This window comes from Malaclemys terrapin, chromosome 15 (assembly GCF_027887155.1).
Source record: "Malaclemys terrapin pileata isolate rMalTer1 chromosome 15, rMalTer1.hap1, whole genome shotgun sequence".
In the NCBI taxonomy this organism is placed as follows: Eukaryota; Metazoa; Chordata; order Testudines; family Emydidae; genus Malaclemys; species Malaclemys terrapin.
Window position 1 is genome coordinate 23,603,544 of NC_071519.1, and position 20,623 is coordinate 23,624,166.

The window sequence follows — 20,623 nt, forward strand, 5'->3', positions numbered from 1 at the left end:
ACCTCATTGGAAATAAATATACACATAACAGCACAGAGAAATCAGGTGTCACATTTAATGGAGAGACAGGGACAGGAATGTGGGGCTACAGCAGCCTCTGGTGGCTACACGTGGTACGCTGAAGCCATCTCTCTGGAAGAGAAGGCTTGGAAAGCAGGCATTGGAGTGGGGTGGGGGGAGTTTGCAATGCGGGGGTGAGGCAAAAACAGAGAGAGAGCAACCCCAGCTTTGCCTGGCTTGGGTAACCCCTCTCCCCTGGATCCTTAACTCATGTAGGGAGAGTGCCTGCTTCTTCCAGTCTGTGGCTCTGCAGGTGTGTGTGAGCTTCTCTCCCATATGCAGTGTGTGTGTGTTGCGGGGGTGGAAGGGGTCTGTGCTTACGCCTGTGACAAAGACTTCCAGTCCCCTGGGTGTGCATGGATTTCTACATATATAGGAGAATTCAGTGCTGCCTTCTCTTGACTGTATCACAAGTGTTGCGATATTTGGTGCGTTCCTTAAAGCCCCAGCTTCTGGAGTCCTGGGATTATGTGAGACTCTCTGTTGTCTCTATCTCTCTCCCTTGTGAACAGCCTTGCAAACAACAGTGGGGTGTAAACTGATAGAAACCAGTTGCCAGGGCTGAAAGGAACGAGCCTCAAGGGGAGAAATCCTAACCCCCTTGAAATCCATGCAAGTTTTGCCTCTGATTTAAACGGATTCACCCTAGATGATTGTTCCTTTCACCCTTTGTCTCCACTGGAGTGGAGATCTGCAGATTGGCCCCGCCCTGCTCCTGATCAAACACAGGGTTTGTGTGGAACGAGTCGGTGAGGGTTGGGGCACGTCCCAAAGAATCATCTTGTGGGGCCTCCCCAAGGGCCTGGCAGGACAATCAGGGTGGGTGAAGATTGGTGCTGTTCGGATTGGCAGGGCAAGGACAAAAGCAGCTTGTCCCAGGTCCAGCCTCAGGGCTCTGAGGCTGACTGTGTGTCTAGGGGAAGTGAAAGAGCTCCCTTTGGCCTCCTGATCTCTGCTAGATGGCACCTGATTCCATCCTTGGCAGGGCCCCTTTCACTCGGAACACCTGCATTTCCACGCCTGCCCCGCTCCTGTTTCAGGAGCGAGGGAGGAACCTGACTGAACCAAGGACCTCCCGAGCTGAAGCATAAGCTGCTCTAGCTTGAGTTAAAGCTCCACAACTGGGCCTGTAACAGACTCATGGTCTGGGCACAGAGGGGGACCTGTAATGCTCACTCACCAATGGGGTCCAGTAGCACCAGGGGCCCCAGACACTGCGGGTATAACCCAGACTCAGAGAGGGAAGGTTGTTTGTCACCCTCTAGTGGCTGAGCCCCATAACAAGTTTGTGCCCCCGCCACTGGGTGTGTGGTCCATTGGCCCAAGCAGTCTCCTGCTTTCACAGTAGAGAGTTGGTGGTTCAAACCCTGCCGTTGGCTTGGTATCGAGATACAGAGCCGGTCCATCTACCCGGCCTGGAGGCTCAGTTGCAGTGTGGATGTACTCAGAGCGTCCTGCCTCTCTCCAAACTGAATGTCAGTCCATCCCACTCCGCGCAGAGCCTGGTGGTGGGAAGCAGATAGAGGGCTCCATCCTGTCAAAGCCAGACCCGCTGGGCCATCACCGGGTGCAGAACAGGAAGCACTCCGCAGCCACACAGTCGCCCTGCGGCACCGCCACTGCACCAGGCAGGGCTGGCTCCAGGCACCAGCATAGCAAGCAGGTGCCTGGGGCGGCAATGAAAAGGGGGGCGGCACGTCCGGCCGTTCGGTGGCGGGGCTGTCACTCCCTCTCGGAACGAAGGACCTGCCGCCGAATTGCCGCTTGCGATCGCGGCTTTATTTTTTTTTTTCCCTGCTGCTTGGGGCTTGGGGCAAAAACGCTAGAGCCGGCCCTGGCACCAGACCCTTTAAACACCTGACAGATGGGCCTGGCCTTTCCCTGAACACTAAATGGGGCCCACTTAGAGCAGAGGAGCTGTGTGATTGTACAGAACCGGACAGCTGCGGATGGCAGTGCCCTCCTGGCATCAACTTGGGCTGCCAAAGCCCTCCTGGCGTGATGGCATCACTGCGCATAGAGCCCTTGTTTGGCAAAGCTGCCTTGCCTTCCTAGCCCTGGCTCTCCTTTCGCTTTCTGCCCCTCACACAGGGATGCGGCTCCCAAAGGATGAGGGCACCTTGTCTGGTGCCCCCGTTTCCCCAAAGCCCCTATTTACCATCTGTGCCAGGGTAGTTAAAGGTGTGAATGAGTGCTTGTCCTGCAGCGCTACTTAAAGGTAATGAAGTTTACTTGGCTGGCTAAATTACCAGCTCACTTTAAATGACCCTTCTCCCTTCATTGCTATGCAGATGCATGCTAATCTGCCGGTTTCCAAACACAACTTGATGACCTTCTAATTTTTATTTATTTATTTACCTGACAGAGCAGTTTCGGCAGGAAGTGTAATTGAATTAGTGTCTCTGTTTCAGAGGCTTTCCTGACAATCAGCTGAGGGAGAGGAGGGAGCCTGCGTGGGCTGGGGAGGTTCGGCGCCCCCTGCATATGAGAGAATGAGCTCCCAGTGTCATCTACTCACATAGGTAGCCAAGAAGAGAGAAGTCACTCTGTTGGTGGAGCATACTTTAGGGTTAAATGCTGGGCTGCAAAGGCTTACGGGGCTCAGTCCCTCCCTATGGCCAGACCTGGAATGGTGCATTCAGTTCTGGGCCCCGCTTGGCTGAAAGATACAGCCAAGCGGGAGGAAATTCCCAGAGGACCCCTAGGAAGGATCAGGGAGCTGGTAGCTTGTGTAGTGAGGTGGGATGGGAAAACCACAGAGCAACTGGTGTTAATGCCAAGAAGGGAGGGGATATATTTAGGGCAGCATGTGGGAGGAGTGGCACTAGGAGAAATGAGGTGTGGTAAGAAAAGGAAGTTGAAGATGAGGGCCCAGGTGTATTGTCTGTGGCTTAGTCACCGCAGTGAAAGGCCCCTTACGGGGAGCTTTAGAACTAGACTGAACAGAGCACCGGGGAGTGTATCACCTCCCCCACTTAGCCCAGAAGAGCTGGTGTTGTTATTAATGATCGATTATTATGTATTTGTATTGCAGTGAGGCATAGGAGAACCCGTTGTGCTAGGCTCTGTACAAACACAGACCAAAAAAACTCAGCCCCTCCCCCAAAGAGTTCACAATCTAAATATCAGACAAGAGGCAACAGATGGATACAGACTGATTGATGAGGAGCACAAAGAAACAATGAGACTTTGAAGCCAGCGCTAGAAGAATGAGCTTCTGCCGCTGGGCTAGAGACCTGTCCCCTAGCTGGCAGCTGTAGCAAACTCATTGTTAATCTCCTCTGTGGACCAGTTGCTCTGTAGGGAATAATCCTGCACTGATCTCAGGGAGATAAGTGAATGCTCTAATGGGTCTTCTCCTCTTTGAGAGTCTGTGAGTCGGTAATGAACCTCAGGCCAGAAGGGGCTTCTCCGTGTTATGAGATACCCTGAGTTTCATCCTTGTGAAAAAAACCTGTGGTACGGGAACAGTCGGGATCTCTCCAGGGTGCCGTTCGGGGGGATCCATCCTTAAGACACTGGGTGGGAGAATGGAAGCTAGGGTAAGCCTGAGGGCCAGGCTGTATGGTGCATTGTGACTAAATGCACCCCTGTATTCACACCCTAGGCACAATTGTAATAACCTTTGTACAAAATATGCCTTGTGCAGTATCACTTGAAAACAAATAACTAGCTGGCCAATAATCTCACGGTAAAATGTAAGTGGCAACATTATACATAAAGTTATGAATTCCCCCTGTGTGATGATGTTAGCACATGTCAAAGCCAGACAGCCCTGCCTAAGCAAAAGTGGCCAAACAGGCCTATGCTAAACAAGGGGATGTGTGTTTACCTCAGTTTTCATAGAAGTCATGAACAGGGTCCTGGAGATGGTAGGAAAGAGAACAATTTGTTTTTTAGCAAACACAAGTGAGGGAAGAAAGAACATGGAGTCTCCTTCACCACCAGCCTCCATATTGCCTTTCTCACAGTTGGGGTAAACTTTGCTTTGAGGGGTAACCTTCAGAAGAATCCATGTCACAGGTTCACTGGAATATAAAAGAAAGGGGCAGAAACCCCAAGTTCTCTCTCTCTCTCTCTCTCTCTCTCATTAAGAAGGCATAGGTACCAGCACCTCTGGGCCTTGGGGAGCGATCCTGACCGAGGAGAAGGTCAGTCTCCATCTTGCTGGAGGACTGTGGGTGAGAAAGGCCAACTTAAATAAAGCCCCGAACTAAACTTGTTGGATTAAATTTTAGACTCTTAGCTGCGTGTTTGCACTGTGATTTGCCGGTAACCATTTCTAACTTTCTCTCTTGTACTTGAATTCACTTAAAATCCCATCTTCGTTTGTTAATAAGTGTGTTTTCTTTGTAATCGCACCCGATCCAGTGCGTGTTTAAATGGAACGGGTTGGTAACTCCTGCTAAAGTAACCAAGAGCTGAGTATTGACTCCTTGCTGGAGCAATGAACCTCAATATCGGAACTGTCTGGGAGATGGTTGGACAGTGCAGAACACAGGCTTTTGGGAAAACCCGGGCCTGGGAGTGTGTTGGGGTCACCCTACAAGTGGTAACCCAGGCTGGTGGAAGCCAAAGCTGGGCTGTGGGACTGTAGACAGGCTGCTGGCATCAGAATTGCTTCACCAGGGCTGTCTAGCACACAGATGCTCAGGGTGTGCCCTGCATGCTGGTAGGCTGGTTGTGAACAGTCCAAGTTGGGAGCAACAGTAGCAAAGCACCACGAGGTGCCCAAGGTTACGAGGCCCAACCCCTCACTGGTCTGGATTGCACCCTGGAATATAACCAGTAGGGGGCTCAAAAGCAGAAGAACGTCACTGAAGAGTCCAGCAGCCAGAGGAGAGCCCTGTAGGGGCACTTTCAAAGTGCCCAAGCCTGTGGGTGCTGCACTGTGGCAGCACCTGAAATGCAGCCATTTCTAGGGTGGAGAGTGGTAACCAACTATTGTGCAGCAGTAGAATGGGGATTGGTAGGATTTTGACTGAGGACACAAGGGTTTAACCTCCCTCGGAGTGACATAATGGACCAGGGATGTCTATGCGGAGCAGGGTTTTAAGGTCTCATCCACGCCGTATTGCTAAAAGACCTGATGAACACACCACAAACAAAGCTGCCAGTTGCCCCTAGGAGATTCAAAGCCGCACGCTCCTTCCCCTAACACTGCTACATCCCTACAGCAGCCGCCACCTACATCCCTGGGCAGAGCAATGACCCCTCCCTTTGTGTGTCACCCTGACCGTGCAGCCTGCCTTAACTTCACAGCAGGATGGGCCAGTGCCCTGAGGCACCCAAGCACGGCAGCTCCAGCTGCTGCTGTTTACATTTAACTGCTTACATTTACGTATTGAAAAGACACCCTGGAGATTTCCTGGCTCATCCGCAAGTGGGACCTGAGAGGCAGAGGGGAAACCCTTGAAAGACATTGACCATGGAACCGCCTCCCCAAACCCTCTGCTTCACCCTCCCTAACAGGGGGATACGTCTGCACAGCAGCTGGGAGGCCCGTGCTAGCTCTGCTCAAGCAAACACACATAGAGGCCTGCACAGCCCTGGCCGGGTACATATGGGTGTGGGTAGCCTGAGCAGCCATCTATGCCACTGTGGCCACACTGCTCTTTTTGGCCCCCTAGTTCTTGTGTTGTTTACTCCTTCTCATAACGCACGAACTAGGGGTCACCAAATGAAATAAATAGGCAGCAGGTTTAAAACAAACAAAAAGAAGTATTTCTTCACACAACCTGTGGAACTACTTGCCAGAGGATATTGTGAAGGCCCAGGCTTTAACGGGGTTCAGAAAAGAACTAAATTCATGGAGGATAGGTCCATCAATAGCTATTAGCCAGGATGGGCAGGATGGTGTCCCTAGCCTCTGTTTGTCAGAAGCTGGGAATGGGCGACAGGGGATGGATCGCTTGATGATTACCTGTTCTGTTCATTCCCTCTGAAGCACCTGGCATTGGCCACTGTCGGAAGACAGGATACTGGGCTAGATGGACCTTTAGTCTGACCCAGTCTGGCCGTTCTTATGTTCTTAACTCGAGCAGAGCTAGTGCGTGTCTGGCTACCCACACTGCGCAGCATGGCTCCCAGCTGCAGTAGAGACAGCGAGAGGTGTTCATCATTTTCCTTGCTCTCCGCCTTGACATTTTGGCAGAATGGGCTGAAGGAGAGAGCCAGGGGCACAACAACAGATTGATTATTAGTAATAATGCCTATTTCTTATATAGCACTTTTCATCAGGAAATCTCAAAGCAGTTCAAAGTTTTGAATGTATTTATCCTCACAACACTCTTGTGAGACAGGGCAGTGCGGTTATCCCCATTGTACAGATGGGGAACTGAGGCACCAAGAACCTAAGTGACTTGCCCGAGGTCACACAAGAAGTGTTGGGCAAAGTAGGGAATTGAACCTGGGTGTCCCTAATCTTGGCTAACCACAAGACCATCCTTCCTCCTTATGGTAGCACTCGTGGTCATGAAGTCCAGTTCCGAATGACTCTTCAGACCAAGACTGTCCATCTGGATTCAGAATCAAGTGATTAAAAACTTCCCAAGACCCAGAATTTTGGCTCATCTTACTCTAAAGCTGGGCCCATTTGGACCTTGATTTAAAATGTGCATGTCCTGAGCTCCCGCAAAGCTGCAGGGTATTCAGAGGCAGGGTTCTCATTGGACCCTCTCCTGGTGTTTTGGGCTACTTCTCTGAACCTCCCTATTTTCCCATTGCTCAGTAAATGCCAAAGGCCACTTGCTACCCGAATGTCAGATGAAGGGATAGCATGATGGAAAGGGGTCATCTCCCCCATCTTACCCCGGTCCTGTTACGGAATCCAAGATCTTTGGCTGCCTTCAATCCCACTGCGCTAGGCAGACACAGGGAGGCTGCCAGCGAAAAGGGAGTTCAAACTTTTATTGGCATATTCATGTCCTCTGATTGACTGATAAACTGGCTCCTCATTATGGTTTTGTGTTTTACTCGTCTTTTTAATTAGCCTAAGGGCCTCATTAGCAGTAGCGGCAATGGCTGTGTGATCAGCCTTGCCTGGCACGGAACCCACATAACACCTCCGTTCCAAGGGGTTACCTGATAAAGGAACAGAACCGCTCCCACAAGGGCTGCCTGGCTAATAGACTCTGATGGACCCAGACATCCCGAGGGCCCTGGGGAACCAGGTACTGGCTAAACGGCAGGTTCCCAGCCTGCAAAGCAGGGGATGTGATGGTAAATGGGCTCATCAACAGACTGGCTTCCTCATTAGGGGGAATTCATCTTGGCAGTACAAAGCCGAGGGGACGTCCATGTCGAGGAGTTCTTGGAGTGGGAGGGGAAGGTCGTGCCATGACATTTGAAAATAATATTGTTAACAGGGTTTTCTGGCCTGTGTTTTTCTCATTCATCATTTTAATAAGGATACTTAGCCTTTCCCACTCACCAGCTTATCAAAGGCTCTCCACGTTTGTTCAGCTCGTTAAAGAGACGGGGGTGATGTGAGCGCAGACCTGGGAGCTAGGACTCCTGGGTTCTATTCTCTGCCCTGCCATTGCCTCCCTCAGACAAGTTGCATCGTGCCGCCGGGGGTGTTGTGAGGGTCACTCTGTTTAGGGCCTGGTTTTAGAGATGCTGAATTTCTCCTCCTCCAGCCGGCACCCGAGGAAACTCTGTCTGAGTTGAGCTGAGAATCGGGACCTTCACCTGGGCCCACGACTTTCCCAAAGAAAAGCATCCTTAGACAGCATTAAAGGTCTAGAAAGCATGTGATCTATGAGGCAAGATGGGGAAAAATTGGGTTTGTTTAGTCTGGAGAAGAGAAGACTAAGAGAGGACATGATAACCATTTTCAAGTACATAAAAGGTTGTTACAAGGAGGAGGGAGAAAAATTGTTCTCTTTAACCTCTGAGAATAGGACAAGAAACAATGGACTTAAATTGCAGCAAGGTTGGTTTAGGTTGGACATTATGAAAAGCTTCCTAACTGTCAGGGTGGTTAAGCACTGGAATAAATTGCCCAGGGAGGTTGTGGAATCTCCATCATTGGAGATTTTTAAGAACAGGTTCGACAAATACCTGTCAGGGATGATCTAGATAATACTTAGTCCTGCCTTGAGTGCATGGGACTGGGCTAGAAGACCTCTCGAGGTCCCTTCCAGTCCTATGAGTCTGTGACATATAGAAGCCATGTAACTGTTTGCACTGGCAGACAGCTGGTGCCCTCTTGTTCTGTCCCATCAAGCAGCCAATTAGCAAGAAATTTATATTGTGATTATCAAATATTATTTCTTTGTATCTTAATCTGTAATGGGTTTATTATTTGCTTGTAAACACTGATGGTGGCCACTAGATGTCACTGTTCTTTCTTTAATCCCACACTCAACCAGATGGGTGCATTGAGACCACACACAAGGGTTTGGAAGAGTCGCTTGGAGAGCCCTTCACAATCACTCCACTTCATTTCTCAATTCCTTTTCTCATTTACATGGGGTTGGAGGGGCCCAGGACTCTTTACCACTCCTTTTGCTGTATGTCAGGGGTTTGTTAGGCTCAGAGGGCTTCAAACTTCCCTTGACAGACTCCCCGTCCATTCTTGCTGTCCTCTCCCTCCCATGCTTTCTTTGATAGCCCTTCTTCTCTCCTTCTGAACACCTGTCCAGCCCCTCTCAAACCTGCACTCTTCTCTTTATCTATCCCTGAGGGTCCCAACTTCATTTCCTCCATAATTTTTTCCACGGGTACAAATGTGGGGGAGTAGAAGATGGCATGTCCCATCCATGCAATGAATTACTAGGACTCAGCAGTGGGAATTGGGGCTGCGGGGGGAGGGTGTCTATCTTTTTTTTGTGGTGGGAAGTCTTTGGATAGGAGCAAAGTTGGCAGAGGATTAACGGATCAGCTGTGAAACACTCAGGAGTCTCCAAGAGCCTAACTTGACTACTAGGTAGTGTTGCCTAGTGTACTGAGCACTGGAGTAGCACTTAGGAGACTGGGGTTCTATTCCCAGCCCTGGCTACTGGTCTCTGGGGGACCTTGGGCAAGTCACCTCACCTTTCTGTGCCTCAGTTTCCCTATCTGTAAAATGGGATATTGAGGCTTACCTCCTTTGTTAAGCCCTTTGAAATCTAATGGTGATGTATTATTATTACTCGCTGGGACCAGATCTGATTTCCATTCCCTACAGCAGCATCTCATGCTCTGTGGGGGGGAGGGGAAGTTGGGATAATGTCTGTGAGCTCGTTTGGAGAGACGAACCACCACCTCACACCTCGGCTGGGTCTCAGAACAGCCCATTGCTTGCAGACCATTTGGATAGCTCATTTTCCTACCTCTCCTCTGGGCTTTTCCTTTCCCAAGCTACCTCTGCATATCCAGGACTGCAAGTCTCTGAAAACGATGCTCCAGTTTAACCACGAGTGATTGGGCTCAAAGTAGGAACCAGTGAGAGAAAGTCGGTGGTCTGCCTAGATACCATAACGGTCCCTCCTGGCTTTGGAATCTCTGACTCCAGATGCCAGCTCCAGGAGAAAGTTTGTCCTTGTGGCCCTGGTTAATAACCTCTGTGGGCAGATCTTTTTCTGCCTTTACGGAAGAGGGAGGGATGCCACCTCCATGGGCATCATTCTCTTTCCCTAGAACTCTGTAGGGCATGCAGGGTTTGTCTACCTGGTGAGTTTCCAGAGTGTGAATTTACAAGCCTCCAGCTTGCTCGGCACTAACCAGCCGCTTGGACCCTGCTCTGACCTGCTGCTGTTGGAAACGGGAGTGCATCCAAACGCACTGTAGAACATTTAGTGTGCGGTAGCAGGGTCCACACAGCAAGTCAGCATGCTGGAGATTCACCCCCTGGCTTGCCGTGTGGTAACTCACAATGTAGACTCATGTTCGCCCTGTGGGAATTTGGGGGCAAGGCGGCTAGGAGCTATTTCTGCAGTTAGTGCCCAGTTCTGCAGACTGGGGAGACCCCTTCTGCCTGGCTCCCTTGATCCATGGGCTCGGGATGCCTTGTCTGCTCTGAAATCCGGGCTTCCAAGTCCTCTTCCCCTAGGAGGGGGAGGCTTTATAGGAAACTGTAATATGTTTGTCCCACTGGGACCCCGGGATCCCCTACACACACACACACTTGGGATGCTGCTTCATCAGCTCCACACCAAGTGCCAATCAGAGGAGGCACTCCCAGCCTGCATGTCTGAGTGCACTGCCCCAGTGAGTGAGTCCGGGAGGCGAGAGGCCATGCAGTGCAGCACATGGCCACGAGATGGCTGAGTTGGCCACAGATGAGTAGGAAACAGCTCACTGTCAAGTGGTAACCCAGGGCTTCGAAGGTGCATGTTCACCAGCTTGGCTGGGCTGTGCCTCTGGGGAGCCATTTGCAAAGCACATCAGTAACGGAGGGTCCCCTTCACTGTGGGGAGGCAGATGCAGTGAATAAACCCACAGAGGATCTTGTAAGCACCCACTGTGGCAATGGCAGCGTTCAGGTGGTCTGGCACACCTGCAGCCTGAGTTCCCATGCCACGGAGCCAGGCATGTGCAGCGCCTCAAGGGAACCAGAGAAACAGCAGATCCTTTTCAGTGGTGGGGAAAAGACCAGAGCTCCGACAGGGATACACGCGCTGATGATGGGCAGTTGTTCCACTGCAGCTATGTAAATACCATATTCAGTATCTACAGCAGAGCTCATTCACCTCGGCAGAGTAGGAGGGGGGACAGTAGCGCCTCGCTCCCACGGAGAGCATGGCGTGATGTCTCCCCTGTTCCCCATAGACAAGTGGGTTATCTCACCTAGGGCCAGACCAATATGGGCTCTGATCCCACCACATCTTACAAGCTAAGCAGACTCAGGCTGAGTTAGTGCCTAGCTGACAGATGTCCAAGGGCCACAAAGGTGCTGTAGTGGTGTTGGGGATTCACGAGATGGTGCTGTTCCTTTTGTGTCAGGGACAAACACATGTTTGAGCAGGGTGCCAGAGGCCAGCTGTTCTGCAGGGTCCTGTCTTTCTGAGGAGATGTCCTGAATGCTTGTGGCCATGTAAGGTCAGGTGGTGCTTTGTGCGAAAACTAAAGGGCTTAACCTCTGTGGCTTGGCTTAAATTTTGACTCAGGTAATTACGTGGTGCCTCTCTAAATTTCTACTGCAGTTCTAGTTGGATATTGGATTGTTCTTTAGTGATGTATAGTGTTGCTGTGAGCTGTTAAGCAGCAGCCACTCTCTGCCCCAGAGGCAGCTGCATTCCAGTGGTAGCTGCAGAAATAGCTGTCTGTATATTATATATCAGTTAAAATGCTTTTGAATTTGAGGTATTACATATTGCTCCGTGAATATAGAGAACATGTGATATGAGACAATAGATAGCAAATTATGTTTCTGTGCTTCTATTTGTCGAGGGTAGATGTATAAATATCAGACAGGAGAAATCCAGAAGTTTCCTAAGGAAAACCTTTTGCTCTTGCCATGTAAGTGCAAAGTATTATCATTTCACATTTTAAAAGATGTTTACAAGCATTCACCACTTACGCTTCCCAGGACCCCAATGAGGTATGTAGCTAGATTCATTTTTACATCCTCAATCAAAATTATTTCCCCCATTTTACAGATGGGGAAAATGAGGCACAGAGAAGGGAGGTGATGTGTCCAAGGTCACACAGTGAGTCTGTGGCAGAGCTTGAGATGGACCCCAGGAGTCCTGGCTCCTAGGTTTGGGTGTTAAACACAAGACCATCACTCCCATATTTTTTAATGTGACTGAATCAGTCCGGTTTTGGGATTCCTCACTTCCATTCAATGTGTGCGTGAAAAGGCCTTCTTAGAAATGGCGGATGAGGTAATATCTTTTATTAGTCCTCACCCACCTTGTTTCCCTAATATCCTGGGACCAACGCTGCATAGCTAGAAATGCATCAGAACCCAAATCACATCTGAATGCTCCCAACTTTGGAGGTTCGGGTCTATGGCACCCAGTTCTGGACCACGTCCGGTTCTAGTTCTGCAAGAGAAACACCTGCTCCATAAGGTTTTAGAAATCTGAAACCACTGGCAAGTCTCTTCTCTGCCCTGCCCCGCCTGCTTCCAAATTTCCATTGGAAAAGTATGTCTTCCCTCCACACTCCCTACCTGGGATGTGAAATACCTGCGGTGCCCAGGGTTGGGCACAAGATGGCACAAGAGAGCTATGCCAGAGCCACTTGCAGCTCCCCAGCCTGGCCCTCTCCCCTGTCATTCAACTCTGAAGACTTAGAACAAAAGAGATAAGTTGGAGGAACACAATTTATACAAGCGCAGTTGCAGCGTGAAGCACTAACTCTTCCTCTAACCTTCAGTGTCCTCAATCCGGGAGACAGCACGCACGCTGGCAGCAGAGTTATGGGTTTATCTTGGGCCTCTCCCTCCTCGTCCAAGTTCTGTCTCTCCGTTCGATGCTTTCGCTTTGGAGACAAGGCGGTGCTGTCGGACAGCCTCCGAGCCCCAGCCTTGACCCTGCCAAGGCCTAAGGAGTGTGGATGGCTGTTGGGTTTAGCAGCCTGATGTTTAAAGCGCCGTTGGGACAGCGCACGGTGCCGGGCATTGGGTGGGGTTACTGTTAGGCTTGCTGGGCTATAACCTGCACACAACAGGGGGCTGGCACGAAGGGTCCAGCACCAGTCGGAACGTACCCGGGCACCACGGGCAGCTGCTGGTTCGAAGGCCTCTCTGGCCAGAATTTGGGAGCAGTACAGAAGGATGGAGAGGCTGAGACCCTCTTTGCCAGCTGGAGGAGCTTGTTGGGCGAGGCTTAGCCTGCTCCCATTAAACAATGGGAGGGTTGCTGTTGATTTCCCACAGCACCAGCTTCGCTCCAGGCCCAATCTACCTTTTCCTGACTTCTCTCTTTTGTTTTTCTCTTCCTTCCCCCTTGGCTCTCCTTCCTTCTGCCCTTTCTCGTCTGTTCCCCTCCTATCCCACTTGCTGGCCCACGGCACTCCATTCAGGGGGCACATGCCAGTGGAACGGGCGTGGCAGGCCCTAGCACTGTGCACCTACAGGCCTGCCATCTCCCAGCTTCCATCTGTGAGAGTCTAAGCTGTCTCTTTGGGCCATCACGAGCCCAGCGCAGACACAGGTTTCATCTGTCAAAGCTGGGCTAACAGGGCTGCGTCGAGATGGCCAGGGATCCCGGGTTAAGGCAAGGTAGAGAGAGAGAGAAACAGTGATACCCTCAGTTACATTCATACACGCACAGGGCATGCATCTTAGCAGAGGGGCTCACACTGACGTGCAAACACTCACTGTTGCGCAACCAACACATTTAGTTGCGCACAACCACAGAAACAGACACTGACACGCACGTTACCTCTCTTGCACCAATACAGTGATTCACTTCCAGATGCACCTACGCAAACGTTAACTCCCATTCTCTGGCCCACACCCACAAGCTCTCTAGCAAACACAATTGCAGAAATACACACGCGCACAATTGTATTCTTGGAATAAATACAGTACTAACTCTGTCTCTCCCTCACACACACAGCAAATTGGAACGCGGTGCAGAGATGATCTGTGTCACACACACACACACACACACACACGAGTTAGAATGCAGTGAAAGAAAGCGGCTGGGAACATGGTGCCAGCACATTATTCGCATGCAGTGGAGAATTACACGTTCCAGGATGCTAAATGCCAGCTGAAGCCAATCTTGTTTTTGCACGGTGGCGCTGCACAAAAGCTCTTCTTCTGGGAGATTGCTGGAGCTCGTGTAGCGAAGCAATAGGTTAAAAAAGAAATACAACAAGAGAAAGAGAAAGGAAGCGAGCAGAGGGCACGTTGCGTGTGTGAGCAGCCCCAGACTTGTGCAGGGCAATCCGGGGCACAGCCGATTGTCAGGAGAGAATACAGTGGGAGAACCATGAGCTCTGGGTAAGGTGCAGTGGTAAACAACAGAGCTTTTGGTGTAAGACTTGCCTGATGGGAAGACAGACAACCTGTGGGCAAGAACAGGTGGTTCAGGACCACCAGTGGGAAACGGAGAGCAAAGTGCAGGGCTAACCTCCTGGCAAGAGCTGCCAGAGCTTGGAAATCCAGCTCCTCGATGAGCGAAATCTGCCTGTTGTCCAGAAGCTGCAGCCAAGATCAGGGTCCCGTTGTGCTAGGCACTGTACATACACATAGGAGGCAGCAGTGGAGGATAGGTCCATCGATTGCTATTAGCCGAGCTGTGCAGGGACGCAACCCTATGCTGTGGGTGTCCCTAGCCCGGTGTGCCACATGTGGGGAGTGGATGACAGGGGATGGATCACTCAATGATTGCCTGTTTTGTTCGTTTCCACTGAAGCACGTGTCATTGGCCACTGTCGGAAGACAGGCTACTGGGCTAGGTGGACCATTGGCCTGACCCAGTCTGGCCGTTCTTATGTTCTAGAGAAGAGACGAGTTCCATCTCCATGGCTCATTCAAACTAAGGAGCCTCTGCTGAGGGGGCCAACCAGAGGCCTGGACACTACCCTTTGTGATGTGAACAAAGCCCCTTGAACTCCTCACCCTGTAAGAACTCCGGGACCCACCCCGTTCACTCCAAGGCACACGGCCATGAGCACAGCACCTGTAAGCACCGGCCTACAAACCCCTCCAGTGGTGGTGGTCACAGAAGCGCCACAACGGGTTAAAGCAGCAGCTCGCTCCGCAGCAGTGCCTCTGCCCCTGGCAGTAATGCACTGGACTCGGCCTTCGCTTGCCACCCTGGTTTTTGAGATCCCAGAAGCGCCACTTGCCCTGGCTCTATCTTCCCATTAGTTTCCATCTTCCACTCGTGTCTGACTCCCTCAGGAGCTGTGAGTAGAGAGCCATGAGACCAGCAGGGCCTGCGTCATCCCCTAGCCGGGGGGTAGCAAGGGCAGTTGGGTTTTCCAGAGATTCCCAGCTCCATTAGCAGATCATAAAGCTTTGGAGGAGCATCTGAGTTTTGGGGGCTTCTCACAACTCCCTGAAACTTCTGAGATGCTCCGGTTGCCGACCTCTTGCTCCATGGAAATGCAGCACAGGTCCTGGGTGGCTGGGTGGCTGATCTCACTAATTACCTGTCCTTGCTTGGAGTTAGACAAGTTAAGTCCTGAAGTACTCCTACAATGGTAGAGAGGAGGCAAGACTTGGCTGTAATGGATCAAAGTGGGATTTTATATGGGGGCTCAGACAGACCCTGTGTCTCTCTCTGGTGTTGTGTCTCCCAGATCAGCGACCGAATACTGGCCTGAACTCAGGAGTCAGGGCAGTCACCACTGAATGCCCTCTAGGGCCCCATGACATGGCACCTGGTGAAATCCCAGTGCACGGTTGGGAGGTGGAGTTTGGCTTATTTCTGGCACTCAGCCTTGGGACCGGGCTTCCTAGGGACAGGCCCAAACCCAGCCATAGCCCCGAGCGCTCTGCAAAGTTTCTCTCCCTCTTCTTTCCGAGGAGTGGCTGAGCTTGCTGGGCTTGGCAATGCCTCGCTCCTGTCTCGTGCCCTGGGAGCAAACCGGAGATTTTTTCACTCTTGCCATGCGTGTATGTAAAGCTGAAATCCCCCCTTCAGTGACCACCCTGGGTCTGTTTTTCCAGCCAGCACCTCAGGCATGTTTCTCACTCGCTGTGAACTAGCTGGGTGTCTTGCAGCCGCTCATCCTCCCGATGTCCAGTCTATAAGGACCTCGCTACACACTGACCCGTGACGATCCAGCCAAGCAGAAATACAGGGAGAACAGGGGAATAGGCAGAAATGCTCTGACAGGAAGGTGATATGGCAGTCGGTTTGTCAATCTGCTCCCATATCCATCATTCCCACCAGCTAGCTAGCCACTCACACAGTCTACTGTCCCCATACACCCCACCGATACACCCACCCAGGGATCTCTTCTCCATTAACTGTTGGAACAATGTACCAAAGCTTGCGGTGGATTCTCCATCACTGACAACTTTTCAATCAAGATTGGGTGGTTTTCTAAAAGCTCTGCTCTAGAGATTACTTGGGGGCAGTTCTCTGGCTTGTGTTACACAGGAGGTCAGACTAGATGATCACAGTGATCCCTTCTGGGCTTGGAATCTATGAATTTATGAATCCATCCATCCAGCAGTCTGCTGACATTTCCAGATGGACTTCAAGTGTCACTAGGCCCATAGAGGTCAGGCACTGAGATATCACAGTGCAGTATGAAACCTGGTCTAGGATAGTATCGGAAATGATCTGGCTCTCTTTAGAAGGTGATCCTGAAAGGAAAGGGATGACATTTGATGCTGATTCAAACCAAGCAAGATGAACTCTAAATCAGGACGCTGCGGTGCAGTCAATCCAGAGGAAGACCAGGCTACCCAGAGCAGCTTGGACAGACTAGGAACAAGGGGTAAAGAAAGAGATGATGGGTGAATCATTCAACCTGTCTCTTTCCCTTATACACCAAAAGAAAAGAGTAGGTTACTAGATACTAGAAGGAGAAAGGCCTCTGAGGTACAGAGTTACATCCAGAAGTTTTGGCATCAGACTCAAAGCAAAGACAACTAGGATTGTTAAATGCAAGTGTGCAATTTACAAGGGAGGAAATGACTGTAGCCCTCTAGCAAGGGGTTCCCAGTCCATTGAAGGAAGGGTGGTAGGCAGGGTGGGGGAAGGTGTAAGGTTGGAGTGAAAGGTGGTTTTGAGACTTGCACTGAGACTAGACCAGTTGCTTTAGCGCTGAAGTTTTCATCTCTTTCGTTAACTGTGCATCCATCAAGGGTTTTAATTTTTTTTCTAAGGGTTCTTGCAAGGACATGTTTTGTAAACCCCCAGCTCCTGGAGGCCTATGATTAGGAGAGACATTTTTAAAGTATGTTTCTAGCTCTCATAGTTGCAGCGAAAAGCTTGAAAACATTGACCTGAGTTCACTTTAAAGTTTCAAAACCCAGAAAGCAAATCAAAAGAGCCTACTGTTTAGATACAGATGTACATCTAAATATCAACTTTAAAGATTTTGAAGCCAGTCTTCTGATTTGGGAGGGTCTGATTCTTTCATTTTAAACGCTTGGGCTTGACAATTCTGCAGTGGTAATGGCGAAGCAGCAAAGACAGAGAAGAAGGCAATCAGAACAATGATACAGGGTCTGGGAGAGGTCTGCTATCCAAGCAGGGTTAGAGACACTGGCTCTGTAACTACTGACAAAGAGGAGATTAAGACGGGGCCTTGTTGAGGTTTTACCCAGGTCTGAAGGGAATTGAGTGGCTTGATGCCAGGAGGTTCTTTAAACTACTGTCAGATTAGAGGAACAAGTGGGCATGAATTGAAGCCAAGAAACTGAGAAGCAGGACACCCAAGGAATGTAGGTGGTTTTTTTTTTCTGTAGACAGATTACTTAATCTATGCAATTGACAGCCGAAGGAAGCAGTAAAAGTGATCAGTGTAAATTGCTTGAAAATTAAGTCATGCTGGTAATTAGGGATCATGAATGTTGTGTTGTGAAAATGGCGAGTTGGCTCAACTGCATCAGACATTTGCATGAGTTTGTCTGGTCCTCTCTCCAGCCTCAAATCAGTGAGACCATGTGCTGGCCTAGAGGCAGATAACAGTAAACCATTGAACGAGTCTGATGGCTCTATCGCATCTCCAGGTTTTGAGGGCTGCAGGGAAAACTGATGTTGCAATGGACGATGGGCCATGTTAATAGTGTGTTACCCATGCTATGCATGGAGGCAGCCCAGAGGTTAATGTTGTGTGACAGGCCATCTAAGATACTGACATTCAAGGTGGTGTGGTGGTGCTAAGGGAGATCTGGCATACTATCCTCAGAGATGTAACAGACAGCTGAGTAAATAGGAATGTGTGTTCAACATGGCAGGGGGAGAAGGAAACCCAGAGGCTGGAGATGGGCAAAAACCCTTCCAAGTTTAGTTTGAAAGAGCTTTGCCAATGTTGCATGCCAGAAAAGGGTCCAAGCCCCACATGCAGCCAGGGAGTAGCTGTCCAGTTTTACTCAAATGAGCAGCAGTAAAATAGTTAGTGACGCTGACATTTAAATCACCATCGTTACCCTTCAGAGTTAACACCGGTTGCGATGAATGCGGAGAGGATCATGTAACTTCCCCAGGGATGGGTTACCGGTGCCTTTTGAACCTATGGCCTTCAACACTGAAAATAGAGTCTCAACCATGTGAGCTAAAAGAGTAACTAGAGATTTATGCAGCTGATCAAGCAAACAAGCGACATCTGATGGCTGGGGCAGAGGGACCCAAACACATAGATAATATTTTAGATGGATTTTTTATTATTATAAATTGATAAAGCGTCAACTAATCACATTATAGGTGGCTATTTATTTCCTTTAGGTGTTAGCAAGAAGAAGGTTTTGCTTGTGGGTAAAGCACTGGACAGGGATTCAAGAGACCCACGTTCATTTTCTGGCTCCGCCGTGGTCGTCTTGTATGACCTTGGGCAAATCATTTAATCTCTCCGGGACTCAGTTCCCCATCTGTAAAATGGAGGTAATAATACTCCCTTTTGCCTACTCTTTGTCTGGACTGTAAGATCCTTCAGTCAGGGACTGTCTCTCGCTGTGAGTATGTACAGCACCTAGCACAATCTTGCTTGGCTCTACCATAATGTAGACAGATTGGAAGCTCCATTAGACAGGGACGGTCTGTCACTATGTGTGTGAGTATGTACAGAGCCTACTGGCCCTCATGCCAGTTGGGAGGGAGGGCTTGTTGCTACTGGAATAATACTAATCTTAAAGAGGGTTTTTTTATACTTTAAAACCCTTTTCCATTCACATTTGAAATGTTAGGAAACTCAGGCCAAGGGGTCAGATGCTGCTCATGCTGGAGGGTAGCTGAGATGCAGTCTGCTGTCATCCCACGGGGCTGCTCGCGAGGTTTTTAATTGTCCGATCTTTTTGTTTTCTAAGTTGCTCAGGAAGGGGAAAAAAATAAACCTGAAAAATGTCACCTTCATGGTGACACGGGCCTCAGCAGTGACAAAGCTGCCTGGCAGGGGGGCACACTGGCAGATGGTAGCCTCAGCTGGGACACTGCAAAATAGCAACCAGAAGCCTTGCAAAAAAAGGAGTGTGCATCCGTTTAGGATTTCATAAGCACAGGCTGCCACGCCTGTTGCTTGTGGTATACACAAATCCTGATACACGAATCCTGGGTGGGATGGGGAGCATCCCCTTACATTATGAGAGGTGACAGGAGTGAGTTCTCCAGGCTCTAACACCACCTGTTGGATGGGTCTGCTTATTTTCCCTCCATTGATTGTGCTTTGTTTTTTCTTGAGCTGATCCAGGCAGCCACCGAAAGCCCCTGGGAATATAGAGGACAGATGCTATGCTGGGGTTCCTAGCTTCTTTTTAATTGACTCCTGGAAGGGTTTTTTGTATTTTTGCCAGCAGTTCCCTCTCTCCCAAGTTCACTGCTGTTTCCCCTGTAATTGGTTAGGAGCAGAGAGCACCAAAGGAGGAGCTGCGGTTGGGTTCAGAGCTTTGCCTAGTCCCTGGTGACAGCCTGTGAAATAAGGGAGAGGATGAGTAGGAGCTGCTAGTTCCCTTCCCATCATACAAACAGCTGCTGCTCCCTCTGGATCTCCCCAGCCTCTGCTTTGGGAGCTCTCAGTGATTGTGCTCCAGTCATGCACACACCGTCATGCGCAGAGCCGGCTGTACACTGACTTACCGAGTTTGTCCTGCAGTGAATTCCCCGAGGATGGTGCATAAGGCCCAGACGCCAGGGGGAGCTCTTTAGACATGAATTGTTTGTAAGATTAGAAGGAAGCCGTTTCCCAAAACCATCTCTGTACATGTTTAACCAGGGGTGCGTATTTCCCTTCAAACTCTCTCGGTTTGGGCTTTGCGGTGTCATTTGCGCAGTGTCTTTCTCTGAGATGGGACCAAGCCCAAACTCGGTATCTCAACCACCTGGGAAGAGTCACTTGGGCGGAGTCCCCGTCTAGAGCAAGACATGGCAGCTGGTCTCTGTCTCTATGGGGGGGAGGATTGGACGCAGCGCCAAACACTAGATCTGATACCCTGAGTTTCTGGCAAGGCCAAATGCCAACTCTGTTGTGGTGTCCCTCTTTGGTACAGGGCAGGACTTTAGAGTCACCCCAGCAGACCCCAGAGAGTCCTTCCCAGGGTTTAACACTGGTGTCCTGGGACCAGCCTTTAGGGATATCTATCTATCATCTCAGAAACGTGTTCACACTCTTTATGGCTTTGCCACTGTGCCCATCCCCCTAGCATCTAGGCTTAGCATTTCTTCCTCTCTCCTTTCCCCGGGAAGCAAACAGGCCTCTGATCAGCTTGTTGACCACAAGCTATATGTGATTGTTCAGTAGCAACCACTTCCCAGCAAGCCCGGTCCAATTCCTACTCTTCCTCCTCCTCCCCCCGCCCCGAAGCAGCCCTGTTGCCAGCGCACACATTGTGTGCTCAGAGCCCCATCAATATTTTCTAAATGTATGGCGCGTCAGAGGGGTCTCCCGGGTTCAGTGCCCAGGGTAATGGTGTGTGACCAGCCCTGTCCTCACTCCATCAAATTGCAGGAGTCTGGCAAAGCAATGGCAGTGGGAGAGGGTCGGGCTTTGGCCCATGCCTCTC

General features: G+C 50.3%; 1 protein-coding gene across 4 annotated transcripts in view; it reads left to right on the forward strand.

The window, feature by feature from the left end:
* NTM (neurotrimin) overlaps positions 1–20,623 on the forward strand; it is a 697,991-nt gene that overhangs the window by 269,322 nt on the left and 408,046 nt on the right. The window lies entirely within an intron of this gene.